Below are 13,806 nucleotides of genomic sequence, written 5' to 3'. Positions count from 1 at the left end.
GCAACTCCCTTGGCATGGAGTCAAGTAGGGATAAAATACTTATGTTTCTACATTTCTTAAAATTACTTTTTCAACATGCTGAATGGTTCTGGGGTCTCAGGGGAACAGTCTAGGTCAGACTGATAGTGGAGTTGCATCATAGGCTGCTGTCCCAATGGAGATAAGCAGACAACCTCCATTAGAGGCCACCATTGAGATTACAGCAGCATGTTGGAAGTACTGTTTGCATTCCAAAGAGTAATTGCACATCACTAGAACATGTCCCACTTTGCCGCATGGTAGAAATAGTCGATATTGGCTTGGCGGGGGAAGGAGAGAGAATTGCATGCTGCAAGTGGGAAAAGCTTTAGAGCTCTATTTCTATCTCATGGCATGTTCTCTTTGAGATACTTCCTTGCAGAGGACTTTAAAGGCATGTACTTTTCTGTTCTCAGTGATTTACAGCCTTAAATGTTTTCCAAGTTTCAAATCTAAATTACTATTTTGATATTTTTTCTGGTGCACTTTTAAAGCCAAGGTTTTTCAAACTTGATCTGCTTGCTTTGGGAAACCATTCCGTTGCCTATTAAACTGTGCTGTGAAGTGTCTTTATCCCAATGGTCTTATTTTCCTTAATTTCTTCCTGTTATGCTTAGATCTTTCTCTTTATTTTAACCCACAAAATTCCTAGCTTCACATCTTCAAATATTTGTAGATTTTATGTGAAGCTGTTCTTATGTCCTCCTCATTTTAGGTCTCTTGGGATCTTTGGATGTCTGCCCTGTGATTCCTTGTATTTTCCCTGCGTTAAGATGATTGCACTGAATGTGTAGTCCTAGAATTATCCTTGCCCTGTACATACGCATACATCTTCCACTTATGCCTCTACCTGTGCAGCCTAATCTCTCATTTGGTAGTTTGTTGCCAAAGCAGTTGGAAATATGTGTTTCAAGAATATCTTTTGCAGGTCATTTTGAAAAATTTTTTGCCCTGCTCTGGTGCCAAAATGCAGGTTAGCTAGGTTGAACTCTTAAGGTACGCTAGCACAGAGAAATGAGTGAAAAGTTTATTGGGTAGTGGAAAACTTTTAGGTTAATGGTTGTGCATTCAAATGTGATTGCGTAGAAGGGAAGGCAGGGAGAGAAGAGTATCTGGGTAATCTCTGCACCTGAGCAAAGCCTATGGTAGCCTGCAACTGCTGTAATGAGCCCTGGGGCCGCTGGCAGTTGGCATCTCTCAGCTCCTCTGCCTTGCGCTGGAAGGCTAGACCACCACGAAGCAGCTCCGAGGTGGGCAGCGGAGTGCAAAGGCTAATTTCAAACTGCAGTGGCATTTTGCTGCCTGTCTTTGCCAAGTATTCTGTGGTGAGAGCTAATGATCAGCACTGCAGCCTCCACGAGCGCTCCTTCTTGGGAGGGCGCACGCCTGGGCTCAAGGGCATGCACCTCACGCAGCCCTTCGTAATTGTACAAGCGCCGCTAGCCTTGTTACAGCTTATGTTTGCTTTCCTCCTGTCGTCTGGGGGTGAATGATCCTGCAGAATACAAGATGATAGAGAAATATGTCCTTTAATTGCTCTCTGATATATTTGCTTACCTTTTTCAAGACACACCTTTTTTCCTTCTTTTTATCTCTAGTTGAGATTGCTGCCTTCCTAAGTCCCAGAGTGGCATTTGCCGTCTCTCTTAGACACTCAGGATATTTTCCCGGTCTGCATTCCCTTAGCGTATTCCTCCTAGCATTTTTCAGTGAGATATATAAAGGGGGCTTATAAGAAAGATGGAGAGAGGCTTTTTACCAAGGCCTGTAGCGACAGGACAAGGGACAACAGTTTTAAACTGAAGGAGAGTAGATTTAGATTGGACCTAAAGGAGAAAATTGTTTATGATGAGGGTGGTGAGGCACTGGAACAGGTTGCCTGGCGAAGTTGTGGATGTCCCTTCATTTGAAGTGTTCAGGCTCAGGTTGATGGGGCTTTGAGCAACCTTGCCTAGTGGAAGATGTCCCTGCCTGTCACAGGGAGGTTGGACTCGGTGATATTTAAATGTGGTGATCCTTTGCATACTGCTTCGTTAGAGCAGGAATTTTCAGTCTGAGAAATAGTGATGTTTTCCCAATTTCTGTTGCTGGGGGTCGGTCATACAGGACTGTTCTCAGCAGAAGACCAGCAATTCAGCTTTTATGCAGTAATAATTAAAAGAAAAAAGGTTTGTATTTATTTACTGGCCAATTATCCAATTTTTAAAGATTGGTCTTCACTAGAAGATAAAATGAAGAGAAATGCAAAAGGAAAATTAAGTCATTAATGTACTCTTTGCTTCTAGCTTTCACTTCATTTAATTGTAAATTGTTTGCAGTAAAATTGCAAATTAGTAGCTTGGGTAAAGCTCTAAAAGTTCCTTCGATATCAGATTTAAATGAGGAGGAATTGGGCCTCTAACCTTCATGGAGTATAACTGTGGCTGGATGTGTTTCCTAGGGGCTAATTATCCATTCCTCCATATCATTTGCTTGAGCTCTCAATTGCTCACTGTTTAATGCACATTGGGTGGATGCTGGAAAATGCCTAAGATGGGAGGTGGAAACTTAGGCAGGGAGATGTTCTTGCTACTAAACACAGACGTCAGAAGACGTGCCGCATCCTATAGCAGGCTTCCGAATGGGAGCAGCTCTCGAAAACCTGTGGTGCTTTCCAAGCGTAGTGCAAAATTTGCATCCTAAGCTGGCAGAGAGACAAGGATTACACTGAAAGTAGGTTTTGTAAGACGAGCAAGTTGAAATAGCCATCCCTCTTGGAAAGGAAAAATACCGCATGAACTTCAGTCAGCTGTCTCTGTACCTCATACCTGAGTACAGGGAAGTGTCCTAAAATGTAGGCAAGGTGAATTTTGGTTTAGTGTGAGGAATTACTACTGTCGCTTCATTTCTTTTATGACTGAGATAATTTCTTCCTGTTTATCACACAGCTAAAAGAACAATTCTTACATTCTCAAGCCTGTGAAGCAGCGTCTTTCGTCTCACCCGTGTTGCTTTTACCAAAAACCAAAGTTATAGGAAGAATAATCTTTATGGGCAATATTCTGAATTTTTAGAGCACAGCCATGGAGAGAGATAGCCTTTTATATAGGGTCTGTTGGGGGTGCTGTGACTGGCCAGGTCAGAGGGAAGGGCTGATGCTGGAGGTATGTCTGCGTGTGCTCGTTCTAGCTGGGTGTATGGGAAGAGGGCGCTTCTGTGATTCAGATTTAAGCTCCAGTTTGCATAAATAACTGGATTCAGGTATTAATTAGAGAGCATAATTTGTTTGGAGAGTCGAAGATTAAAGGAACTCTTGTCTTCCTGTCAGAACAATTTTGTCTGCATTGTGCTATCTGATAAATCAGAGTTCATAAAGGGGGTATTGTGTGGATTTCCCAAGAGCAAATCAGAATACGCTGATACTAGGCTCATTCTTTTTTTTTTTTTCCCCTTCTCTGGTGCACTCCTTACGCCTGTGGAAGAGCTTCTGCTCCTTTTACTGTCAGGTTTAACTGCCTTTGTGTGATACATGGTGGCTCCGGTTAGCTGTACAGAGTATTAGTCCAGTTGTGAGCAGGAAAGGCTTCTTTGCCTCAGGCACTCAGGATACAGCACTAGTCACATGTCCTGCTTTTTTGGACTTTGAACCTCTGTCTAATTCTATCTTACTTTCCCTGATCCGATGATCCTTCAGCCTGGAAAGGATAAGCAGCAACGCTCATCTATTGTCAGCTTTGTTCAAGCTGTGATAAAGTACAGTAGTTGGTGTTTTGTTCTGTTCATAGAACAACAAGCAAGAGCAAAATGCTTGAATAGAACAAGCAAAAATAAAAACAAAACTGGCAAGTCGTATTTATCTTTCTCACTGGGTAAATGCAGCCATACAGTCTGTGAGTATGGTATACACAGAGCTTGGGCTGTGTATGGGTGGGAATGCATTTGCAAGGAGAGGAGGTCACCTGCAATTGTTAACAGTATTATTAAGGTGAAATGAAACAGGGAGATAAAAGATACGGGGATTTGAGTTAGAGTTCTGTTGGTTTGGATTGTTGTATGGATTTTGTTTGCTTTTTTTTACTGCTTTTTGTTCTGCAAAGATGAGGATGTCTTATCTGTGGCTTTGTTGCTTTGGACACAGTTTATGTCCTCCTTAATAGTTGCTTATCCTTTTGAATTAAGTTATGTTGGTTTAACACTATGCAGGAGCCAAGTCTCGGAGAAGTGCTGGATGTCCCTGGTTTTTTTCAGTTTGATGTATCGTGTCACTAGAATAGTTAAATTTCACTAGCACCAGTTGTATACCCAGTATGCAGTCACATCATACGCTGGCTCTGGAGCTTTTATTGCTTACGCTGTCACCGCATATTACGAATTAGCGAGCAGTGTGCACTAGATTGTTTTAGACGTGGTTTATATATTATTCCTAACATACCCTGACAGACCGTGCTCTCCCAGCTGCGCTGTGTTGCTAGTACCAGAAAAAGTATCAGCCACTGTTGTTAAGTTTGGAATGTAGGTTCATTTGCAGCCTCAAATTCTTATTTATACAGAGCTTTATGAAACAGGCATCTGCTGGGATGATGGTTTCTGTGCAGAGGTGAATCTGTCTAGAGGCTTGTCACCAAAAGTAACTTCCAAATTCTACGCAGATTTATAAAACCCTTTATCAACCGTGTTTTGTAATGAGGAATATTTTCAAACTTGCCTTTACACACTACATTTCCTAAGAATATGTATGATTTTTTTAAAGAAAATACTATCTTTTGACAGAAAGCACAAATGGGAATGCTTGATGAGTATTGAATTAGGCAGCGTTTGTTGCTCAGTTGTTTGTGAAATTGGTGGTAGACCAGGCTGTGTTTAAAGGCCCTGATCCTATTGCTGTTTGACCATTTGAGTCATTTGTGGACTGTGGGTAGACAGGAATTAGATCTTTCATGTTGAAGCAGACAAACAAATGAATTTTTCTGAGGGCTCCGTATTTGCTTATGCATCTCCTGTATATCTTTTATCTGTAGAGTGGTGTGACAAAAACTCTAGCCTGCCAACTCAGATCTTGGGGCGAAGGGAGAGAGAGAGATGCTGGCTATGACAGTTTTAAGTGAAGTCTGCAAATGGGGAAAGATGAGCAAGATAAAAATACAGGAAAAATAGGGACAAGAATGATAAAACATAAAAAGAAAAACATAGGGAACAGAACTAAGGAGGAAGCGAAACATAAGGAAACTGAAATGTGAGTGTCAAAGAAAAGAGAAAATGAGGGAAGCAAATAGAGGAAAACAGAAAGATTATGTAGTTGTCAAGTCTTTTTTTTTTAAATATGTAAAACCCGAAGTGTTTCAAGATGTGAATGTGTATGTCTAGAAATGAGTATGTAGTTTGAGCCTTTTAAAATATAGGCTGTAATCTTGAATTTTTCAACTCAAATTGGAGACTTGTGGGCTTAGTGGAGCCATATCCCATTTAGTTATACTAACAGATGGGCACATTAGTGGTATCTCACATGGAGCATTCCTCCATCTTATTGCTCCTCTGCCCTGCGTTGTCCCTGTTCTGCCATATGGCCAGCAATGATAAAATGGTGAGGTCTCAAGAGCTGGTTCTGGTAAATGACTGCCTGTGAAATGTAAAAATGTGTGTGAGACCAAAGGGTGGACACAAGGGACATCACGTTACTGTGTTGTTTTGGATGAAATTGGAGTATTTGAAGTGGGGGGAGTAGTCAGCAGAATGGTAAAGACAGCATCCAGTGCACGCCTAAAGCATGTGCTAAATGGGCAATAGAAACACCAACAGAAAAAATCAAGAAACTTTTCCTCTGGGGACATCAACATAACATGTTTCTATAAAACTTGTTTGTCTAGGAAAATATGTGTTCTAGTTAATTGAAACATTCACTCCTGTCAACTGAGAACTGACAGGAGGAACACCAAAGCAGACAAGTAGTAGCAAACTGTCTGAAGGCACGTTTTTGGAGCCCTGTCTAGTCTGCAGCTTTTGAGTTCTTCCTTTTTCCAAACTATAATGTGAAAATTTAAAATTGGCAATGAAATATATGAGGAAACAAAAGCAAATGACAGTTTGAAAAGAGAGGGGAATGTAGTACTCGGATCTCTAGATCAGGGTAAAAGAAACATGGTTTATATTGTTTGTGTATTTCCAAAGCTGTGGTATTATTAGAAATTCATTTCAAACTGAGGAGCTTAAAATAAAACTCCCATTTAGGAATGGTTGTACTGCTCAGTTTACCACACTGATATTTACAGCCACCTAATCTGAATCCCTCTATCCCTTGGAAATCGTCAGTCCTCTCAAAGGTGTGAGCATCTTCCCACGCTGCCAGATTTGAATATTTAATCTCTAGAGGATGAACTTGAGTTGAAATGCAACTCCTTCAGCAATGGAAACTGCCTTTGAAGTTTTTGGATCTTCTACATTCCATGTTTCCTGTTTTAAATTAAAAGAACAAAGCGCTCTCGAATAGCGCGCTGTAAGCACCCTGTGAAACCTGCATCTCAGGCATCTGGCTGGCTGACGTGAGGAGCCAGACAGGAGGAGGAGGAGGACCTGGGGGCATTCCATTCATCTTCCCATCAAGTGACCCACCCTAGGTAAGAGAAGTTCATGCGAGTTAGAGCTAACATGGTTGGTCATATCCCCAATTACAGGGCAGCCAGACGAAAGGCTTCATTAAAGAAAGCTTACTCCTCTGCTTAGTTGGTGGGGATGATGAAATGCCCCATACTAACCACTGTAGGACTTAAAATTATGATCTCTTGGACAGAAAAAGCCCCAAATTCATTGCACCTGTCTTTCTTTGAATTTCATATGTCATTTCTGATCCAGCTCACATAGACCTTCCATGGTTTTTTGCTGTCCATGTACTATGGCCTCTCCTAGCTTCCAGGCAACAAGATTCATGGTCCTGTTTAAACTGTGAAGCTTCTTAGGATGTGCCTGTTTTGCAGGCATGAAGGAACCCAGGCCAGATAAGGTTTGTGGCATTAAAAGCTTTGTGTCTGAAAAAATAAGGAATTGAAAACAACTTGAAACTTACCTAATTGCACCAGGTCTAGAATATTATTTTCAGTCTAGACTCAGGGTGGAAATAATTTTAGCAACACTGATGATAAATCTCTCACTCTGGGCTGAATGATGTCTTCTCATTTTTATGTAGTACCTTGGAGTATTCAGTGTTTAGACTTGAGGTTGTGCTGTCCCTGTGTGAGAGGTGGCAAAAAGTACAGCATAGATTCCAGCAGCACAGAGATGCAGAAGACAAACAGATCAGCTTACCTTTCACCAAAACTATTGCTACCACGTAGGGCTGGGACAAAATCAGCCTGAGTAGGGATCGGACAGTTGAAGCTGGATCTAAGCAAGGCAGGTGTGAGGACAGAGGTGAGCTGGAGGACGCCTTTGGCCAAATCTCAGTTGTCCTGTGCAGTGTGTGGTTTAGAAACACTGCTGGATCCTTCTGTGCTGCCAAGTTCTTGAGTGTTGAGCGCCAGCCTCTGTGATTAATGATTTCTGCCATCTCTGGTTGGTGCAGAGATTCTGTCCTATCTTAGTTATGATTTTACGGACTCTTACATCTCATCCAGGCTAGAGCAATGCAGTATACGTGGGCATAAAGCCATTGGTTCTTAGGCAACTGCAGTCACACAGAGTGCTGCAGCATTTCCTCTCGGCAGCGTGTACTCGTGGTAGCACAATGCACCATTTCTTTCCTCTGAAGTACCGCTACAGCTGCTGGGCCAGTTGGCAATCGGAACAAGGAACAAGAGCCTGTACTGGCTGCTGACTTTTTGGTGACACCTAGTTTGTCAGACGATCTCAGAAGGGATCTGGAACAGCTTTTATGTTAAAACATCTCTTGTATCTATAAACCTGCACTGCTGCTTGAAAAGGTGTTTGAAAAATTGTGGATGCCATTTTTAGATGAAGTTTGAAAAAGCTGGTGTATATTATACAGATCATAAACATCATGTATCATCATCGAATACTAAGCATTATCACACGGCGTGGTTATCTTTGCACAATGTCAGGGATCAAGGCTATAGATAAAATGGCAGGAGATGGAAAGAAAATAATATTTCCACGTTTACTGAAGATTCTGTGATCAGTATGTTTGGATATTACCCTTTAAGTAATTAAGAGTTTTTTGGTCAGAGTGACCCAAGTAATTACTGGCAAGTTTGGAGGTTTTATTGTTATAATCTGGTTATTTTGCCTATTTAATTACAGGATTTAATGATTTTTTTTTTTAAATGATTCAGGTAGAAAATGTTGGCCAAACTGATAGTGAGAGATTTGTATTTCTTTTAAAGTGGATTCCATGAGCCGATCAGAAGAACCTCTCCATAAGCATGCTGAAAGAGAGTTGAAGGCATCTGAACTTTTTTTTCTGGCAAAGCCTGAGTAGTGGTATCAGGCAGATTCTGTTTTGCTGCTGCTGCTGTTTGGATGGGAACTGGTTGCTGATTACAAATCAGGAGCTGTGTGAGAGGGTTTGTTGGAAGGTAATGCCCATGCTAGCAATTAGTGCTCTGCAGTAGGAGCAGAGCTGTAGCACCAGCGTGCAGGTCCTGAGAACCTCATGTCCACATGAATTTATTTTTGAGGTGTTGGACTGGCTCTGGTTGGGTCCCACGTGCTCCTCTAGTGGCTCGAGTGTCTGGGGTGTGCTTCTGGAGAGCTGCTCCAGCTTTAGTTACACCCCGAAGGAATCCTGTTTGTGGGCTCCACGGCAGCGCTGTGCTCTGTTGGGAGAGCTGCTGATCTGAACTACAAACTGGTGTAGACACAGCTGTTAAATGTCTGGTCTCAATAAATAAATGGAGACCATAGGAATAAGCTCTTGGGGGAAGTAGCAGTACCAGTTCTGACTCACTGTTAGCTAAAATCAAGGTCCACTAAGGATAATACCTATTAAAAAAACCCTTTTAATGTTGTTGACTTGGCTTCAGAAACAGGAGAAAATGAGGAAGCTCTTTCTGGGGCTAAAACAAAAAGAAAAAAAGGGAATCCGCACTAAAACAAGAGGGTAATATGCCAGAAACATGAGTGCAATTATCTCTGTTGGATAGCTGCAGATATTTTGACGTAGCCTACGACAACTAAGCCCCTAGATTCAAGAAATGCCTGCATATTGAGAGCATAAAGCAGTTCTACTCTTATAGTAGTATTCTTAAAATTTTTTATTCAAAAACCACCCCACCCACTTTAAAATCAAAATCTAATTTCATGAAGATGTCTCCTGAACAGTCTCAGTTGGAGCGTGTGCTGCCGAACCGAAGACTTCATACGAAGTGAACTGTGTTACGGTGAGTGCATCAACATAAAAGGGATAGTGAGACGACTGTAAAGAAAAACTGTTTGGACATTTTCTTACACATGACATGTTTACTATGACTCCTTTTTTTTAAATGCTGCCACCAGTGCTGGCTCCTATGGCTGGAGTGTTGGAGTGGAAGGATACAGGCTCTTGGGGAAGGACAGGCAGAGAGATGAGGAAGGGGTGTCGCCTTCTGTCAGTGACCAGCTGGAGGCTTGGAGCTCCGCCTGGGGGTGGGTGAGGAGCCCACTGAGAGTTTATGGGTCAGGATCAAAGGGAGGGCAGGGACAGGTGACAGTGTAGTGGGGGTCTGCTACAGGCTGCCTGACCAGGAGGACCAAGTGGATGATGCCTTCTATAGACAAATAGGAGCAGCTTCACATTCTCAAGCCCTGGTCCTCCTGGGGGACTTCAACCACCCCAGTATCTATTGGAGGGACAGCACAGCAGGGCACAGGCAACCCAGGAGGTTCCCAGAAAGCGCTAACAAACACTTTCTTTTCCAAGTGCTAGACAAGCCAGCGAGGAGAGGTGACATGCTGGGCCTTGTTCTCACCAACAAGGAGGGGCTGGTGTGGCATGAGAAACTCAAGGGCAGCCTTGGCTGCATTGACCATGGAATGGTGTCCAGGATCCTTAGGGCAGCGAGGAGGGTGCACAGCAAGCTCACTACCCTGGGCTTCAGGAGAGCAGACTGGCCTCTTCAGGGATCTGCTTGGTAGAGTACCATGGGGGTATATCCTAAAGCCCTGGAGGGAAGCCAAAGCAAGCTGGTTGATATTCAAGGATCACCTCCTCCGAGCTCAGGAGTGATGTGTCCCAACAAAGAGGATGTCGGGCAGAAATGCCAGGAGGCCTGCATGGATGAACAAGGAGCTTGCTCCTGGGCAAAATCAAACAGAAGAAGGAAGCCTATGGAGGGGGGAATCAAGGACAGGTAGCCTGGGGGAATATGGAGAAATTGTCTTAAGCAGCCAGGGACCAGGTTAGGAAAGCTAAATCCCTAACAGAATTAAATCTGGCCAGGGACATCAAGAGCAACAAGGAAAGCTTCTATAGGTATGTCAGCAATAAAAGAAAGACTAGGGAAAATGTCTGGAAAGGAAAAAGACTGGAAGGAAACAGGACACCTAGTTACCAGGGATGTGGAGGAGGCTGAGGTACAAAATGACTTCTTTCCCTCAGTCTTCACCAGCAAGTGCTGTAGCCATGCTGCCCGATGTAGAAGGCAAAGGCAGGAACTGGGAGAATGAAGAACCACCTACTACAAAAGAAGATCATGTTTGAGACCATCTAAGGAAACCTGAAGATGCACAAGTCCATGGGACCTGATGAGGTCCAAGGGACCATACACAGCTCCAAGGGAACTGGCAGATGAAGTGGCTGAGCCACTAATCATCACATTTGAAAAGCTGTGGCAGCCTGGTGAAGTTCCCACTGATGGGAAAGGGGAAATGTAACCCTCGTTTTTAAAAAGAGAAATAAGGAAGACCTGGGGAACTACAGGCTCGTCAGTCTCACCTCCGTGCCGGGCAAGATCCTGGAGCAGATCCTCCTGGAAACTGTGCTAAGGCACATGGAAAACAAGGAGGTGATTGGTGACAGGCAACATGGCTGCACCAAGGGCAAATCGTGCCTGACAAATCTGGTGGCCTTCTACGAGGGGGTTACAGCGCTGACAGATGGGAAAGAGCAACCGCTGTCATCTGCCTGGACCTGTGCAAAGCGTTTGACACTGTCCCACACGACATCCTTGTCTCTACACTGAGAGATGTGGACTCGACAGATGGACGGTGGACAAGGAGCTGGCTGGATGGTCACACTCAAAGAATGGTGGTCAGCGGCTCAGTGTCCCGGTGGGGAGCAGTGACGAGCGGAGCTCCTCGGGGATGGGTACCGGGACCGGGGCTGTTCAGCGTCTTTGTTGGTGACAGGGACGCCGGGACTGGGCGCACCCTCAGCAGGTTCGAAGCTGTGCGGTGCCGTCGGCACGCGGGAGGGGAGGGACGCCATCCCGAGGGACCCTGCGGGTGGAGAGCTGGGCCTGTGCGAACCGCGTCACGTTCAACACGGCCGAGGGCCGGGTCCTGCACGTGGCTCGGGGCAATGCCAAGCGCAAAGCGGAGAACGGACCGAGAGCTGCCCTGAGGAGAGACTTGGGGTGCTGGTGGAGGAGAACCTGAGGAGAGACTTGGGGTGCTGGTGGAGGAGAAGCTCAGCGTGACCCAGCAACGTGCGCTGGCAGCCCAGAAAGCCAACCCCGTCCTGGGCTGCATCACAAGCAGCGCGGCCGGCAGCTGGGGGGGGGGGGGATGATTCTCCCCCTCTGCTCTGCTCTGGTGAGACCCCATCTGGAGCGCTGGGTCCAGCTCTGGGGCCCCCAACGTAAGGAGGACAGGGGCCTGTTGGAGCGGGTCCAGAGGAGGCCACGAAGCTGCTCGGCGGGCTGGAGCACCTCTGCTACGAAGATGGGCCGAGAGAGCTGGGGGGGTCAGCCTGGAGGAGAAGGCTCCGGGGAGACCTTCTAGCAGCTGCCAGTGCCTGCAGGGGCTACAGGAAAGCTGGGGAGGGATGTTGTACAGGGGCCTGCAGTGATGGGACAAGGGGGAGCGGCTTTAAACTGAAAGTGGGGAGATTTAGGTTAGATATTAGGAAGAAGTTCTTCCCTGTGAGGGTGCTGAGGCACTGGAACAGGTTGCCCAGAGCAGCTGTGGCTGCCCCATCCCTGGACGTGCTCAAGGCCAGGCTGGACGGGGCTGGGAGCAACCTGGTCTAGGGGTGGTGGAACTAGGTGATCTCTTAAGGTCCCTTCCAAGTAACAACTTTCTGCTTATTGAGCGATGTTGTTCAGATGTCTCGTAAGCAACATCAGCTCCTATAAACCTAGACAACTTTTCGCAAAATAGAAGTCTTTAGTGTTGGCACAATTAAACTTGTAGTTGTTTTATCGAAGGAAAAAACCTTTTTTAAAAGTGATTTTTAAGTACTGTGTTGGTTTTTGTATTTAATGTGACAGTCTATCGTATGTTGACTTAGCAGCCAATAATATTTGTTTTAAGCTAAATCTGGGAAGAAGGAAGCTATAAATGTGCTTAACCGGTTCAAGTTATTCTGCATTAATTTGAACATAAGGTAATGTTGGAGCTACACTATCAACTGGAAAACTTCTGAATTCTGGTGAAGCACATTTTGCTCCTGGTCATATTGGCTGCTTAAAATGTACTTAAACACAGCTTGAACTGATTTGGATGTTAGTTTTCCTCTTCTGTCATTTCACTCTTGTGCCCCAATTTGTATTCCTGCCCTCCAGCGCAGTGTCACTCAGAAATCCCTCATTCTCCCACACCGTCAGGCCAGCGCCTTTGCTCTTTGAAAACATGTTGTTGCAATTTCTACAAATCATGGAAGAAAGTTACATAATCTTAAAAGCTATTGCTCTGTTCCCGGCATTAAATATTCATATTTTTACCCTTCTATTTCCATCTCCTCTCACAAGTAGCTCAGCCCAGACTAACGTACCTTCTGTCAGCAGGGGGCTGAGAGTCCTGGCCTGCGCTCTCAGCAGAACAATGTCAAGTCCTGGAAATCTTTCACTGTCGTTTTAGGAGAGGATTAGCTCTTTGTTTTTACATAAATACCAAGATGATCATATGTCAGTGCCTGCTGCAATTTTTTTTCTCTTGAACACCAACTCAATGAACAGATTTTTACAATTTGTGGCTGCTCAGTCATTTTGTATGGCTTTTTAATCTCTAGAGGCCAGATGGAAGCGTGATCCTTCAGCATCACTTGTTTTGCATAACGTAGGGACTGGAATTACGTTTGAAATAGCACATACTCATAGATGTGTAAGTATATAAATATTTTTCTTTTTCATCCATGTCTTTTCTAATGTTTTGTTTTTCTTTAATAACAGTTTTCTATGGGGAAGATCGTCATGAACAAGTAAATGCTATGTCCTGAGAGAAGAGTCTTACACAGAAGAAAACAATGATTTTGGTCAAGGAGAGTTGACAGAGAAATCAACACCCAAGAGGTATGTTTCAGAGACAGCTGGTGACTTACCTTTGTTTCAGGGCACTGATAAAGCTGCTGTTGAACTGGAATGATAGGGGTGGGTTTTTTGTCGTCTTTGGATGCTTTATTACAATCTTTCCTACAATCCTAACTTTGCTTTTAGTTGTATTTATGGATTTATTCTCTGCCGTCAGAGTGCAATCAATTGATTGAAATCCATAAATAATAAACTTCAAGTTTCAGTTTAAGATGGGGTGACAAGATGCTATCTGAAGAAGTCTTATGCACTTGAGCAGCTTTTTATAGCTAACTGCCGCCAGAGTAAAATCCTGACATGTTCTTAGTGATAGGAAGCTAATGGCTTTCCTGCGTGTTTGTTGAAGCCCATGTGACAAATCCTATACAGTAACTGAAGGAGAGAACACTCATGCACCTGTTTGTGGAAGGGTTACATA

Source organism: Falco rusticolus, chromosome 1 (genome assembly GCF_015220075.1).
Source record: "Falco rusticolus isolate bFalRus1 chromosome 1, bFalRus1.pri, whole genome shotgun sequence".
Taxonomy (NCBI): Eukaryota; Metazoa; Chordata; class Aves; order Falconiformes; family Falconidae; genus Falco; species Falco rusticolus.
This window is presented reverse-complemented; position numbering follows the sequence as displayed.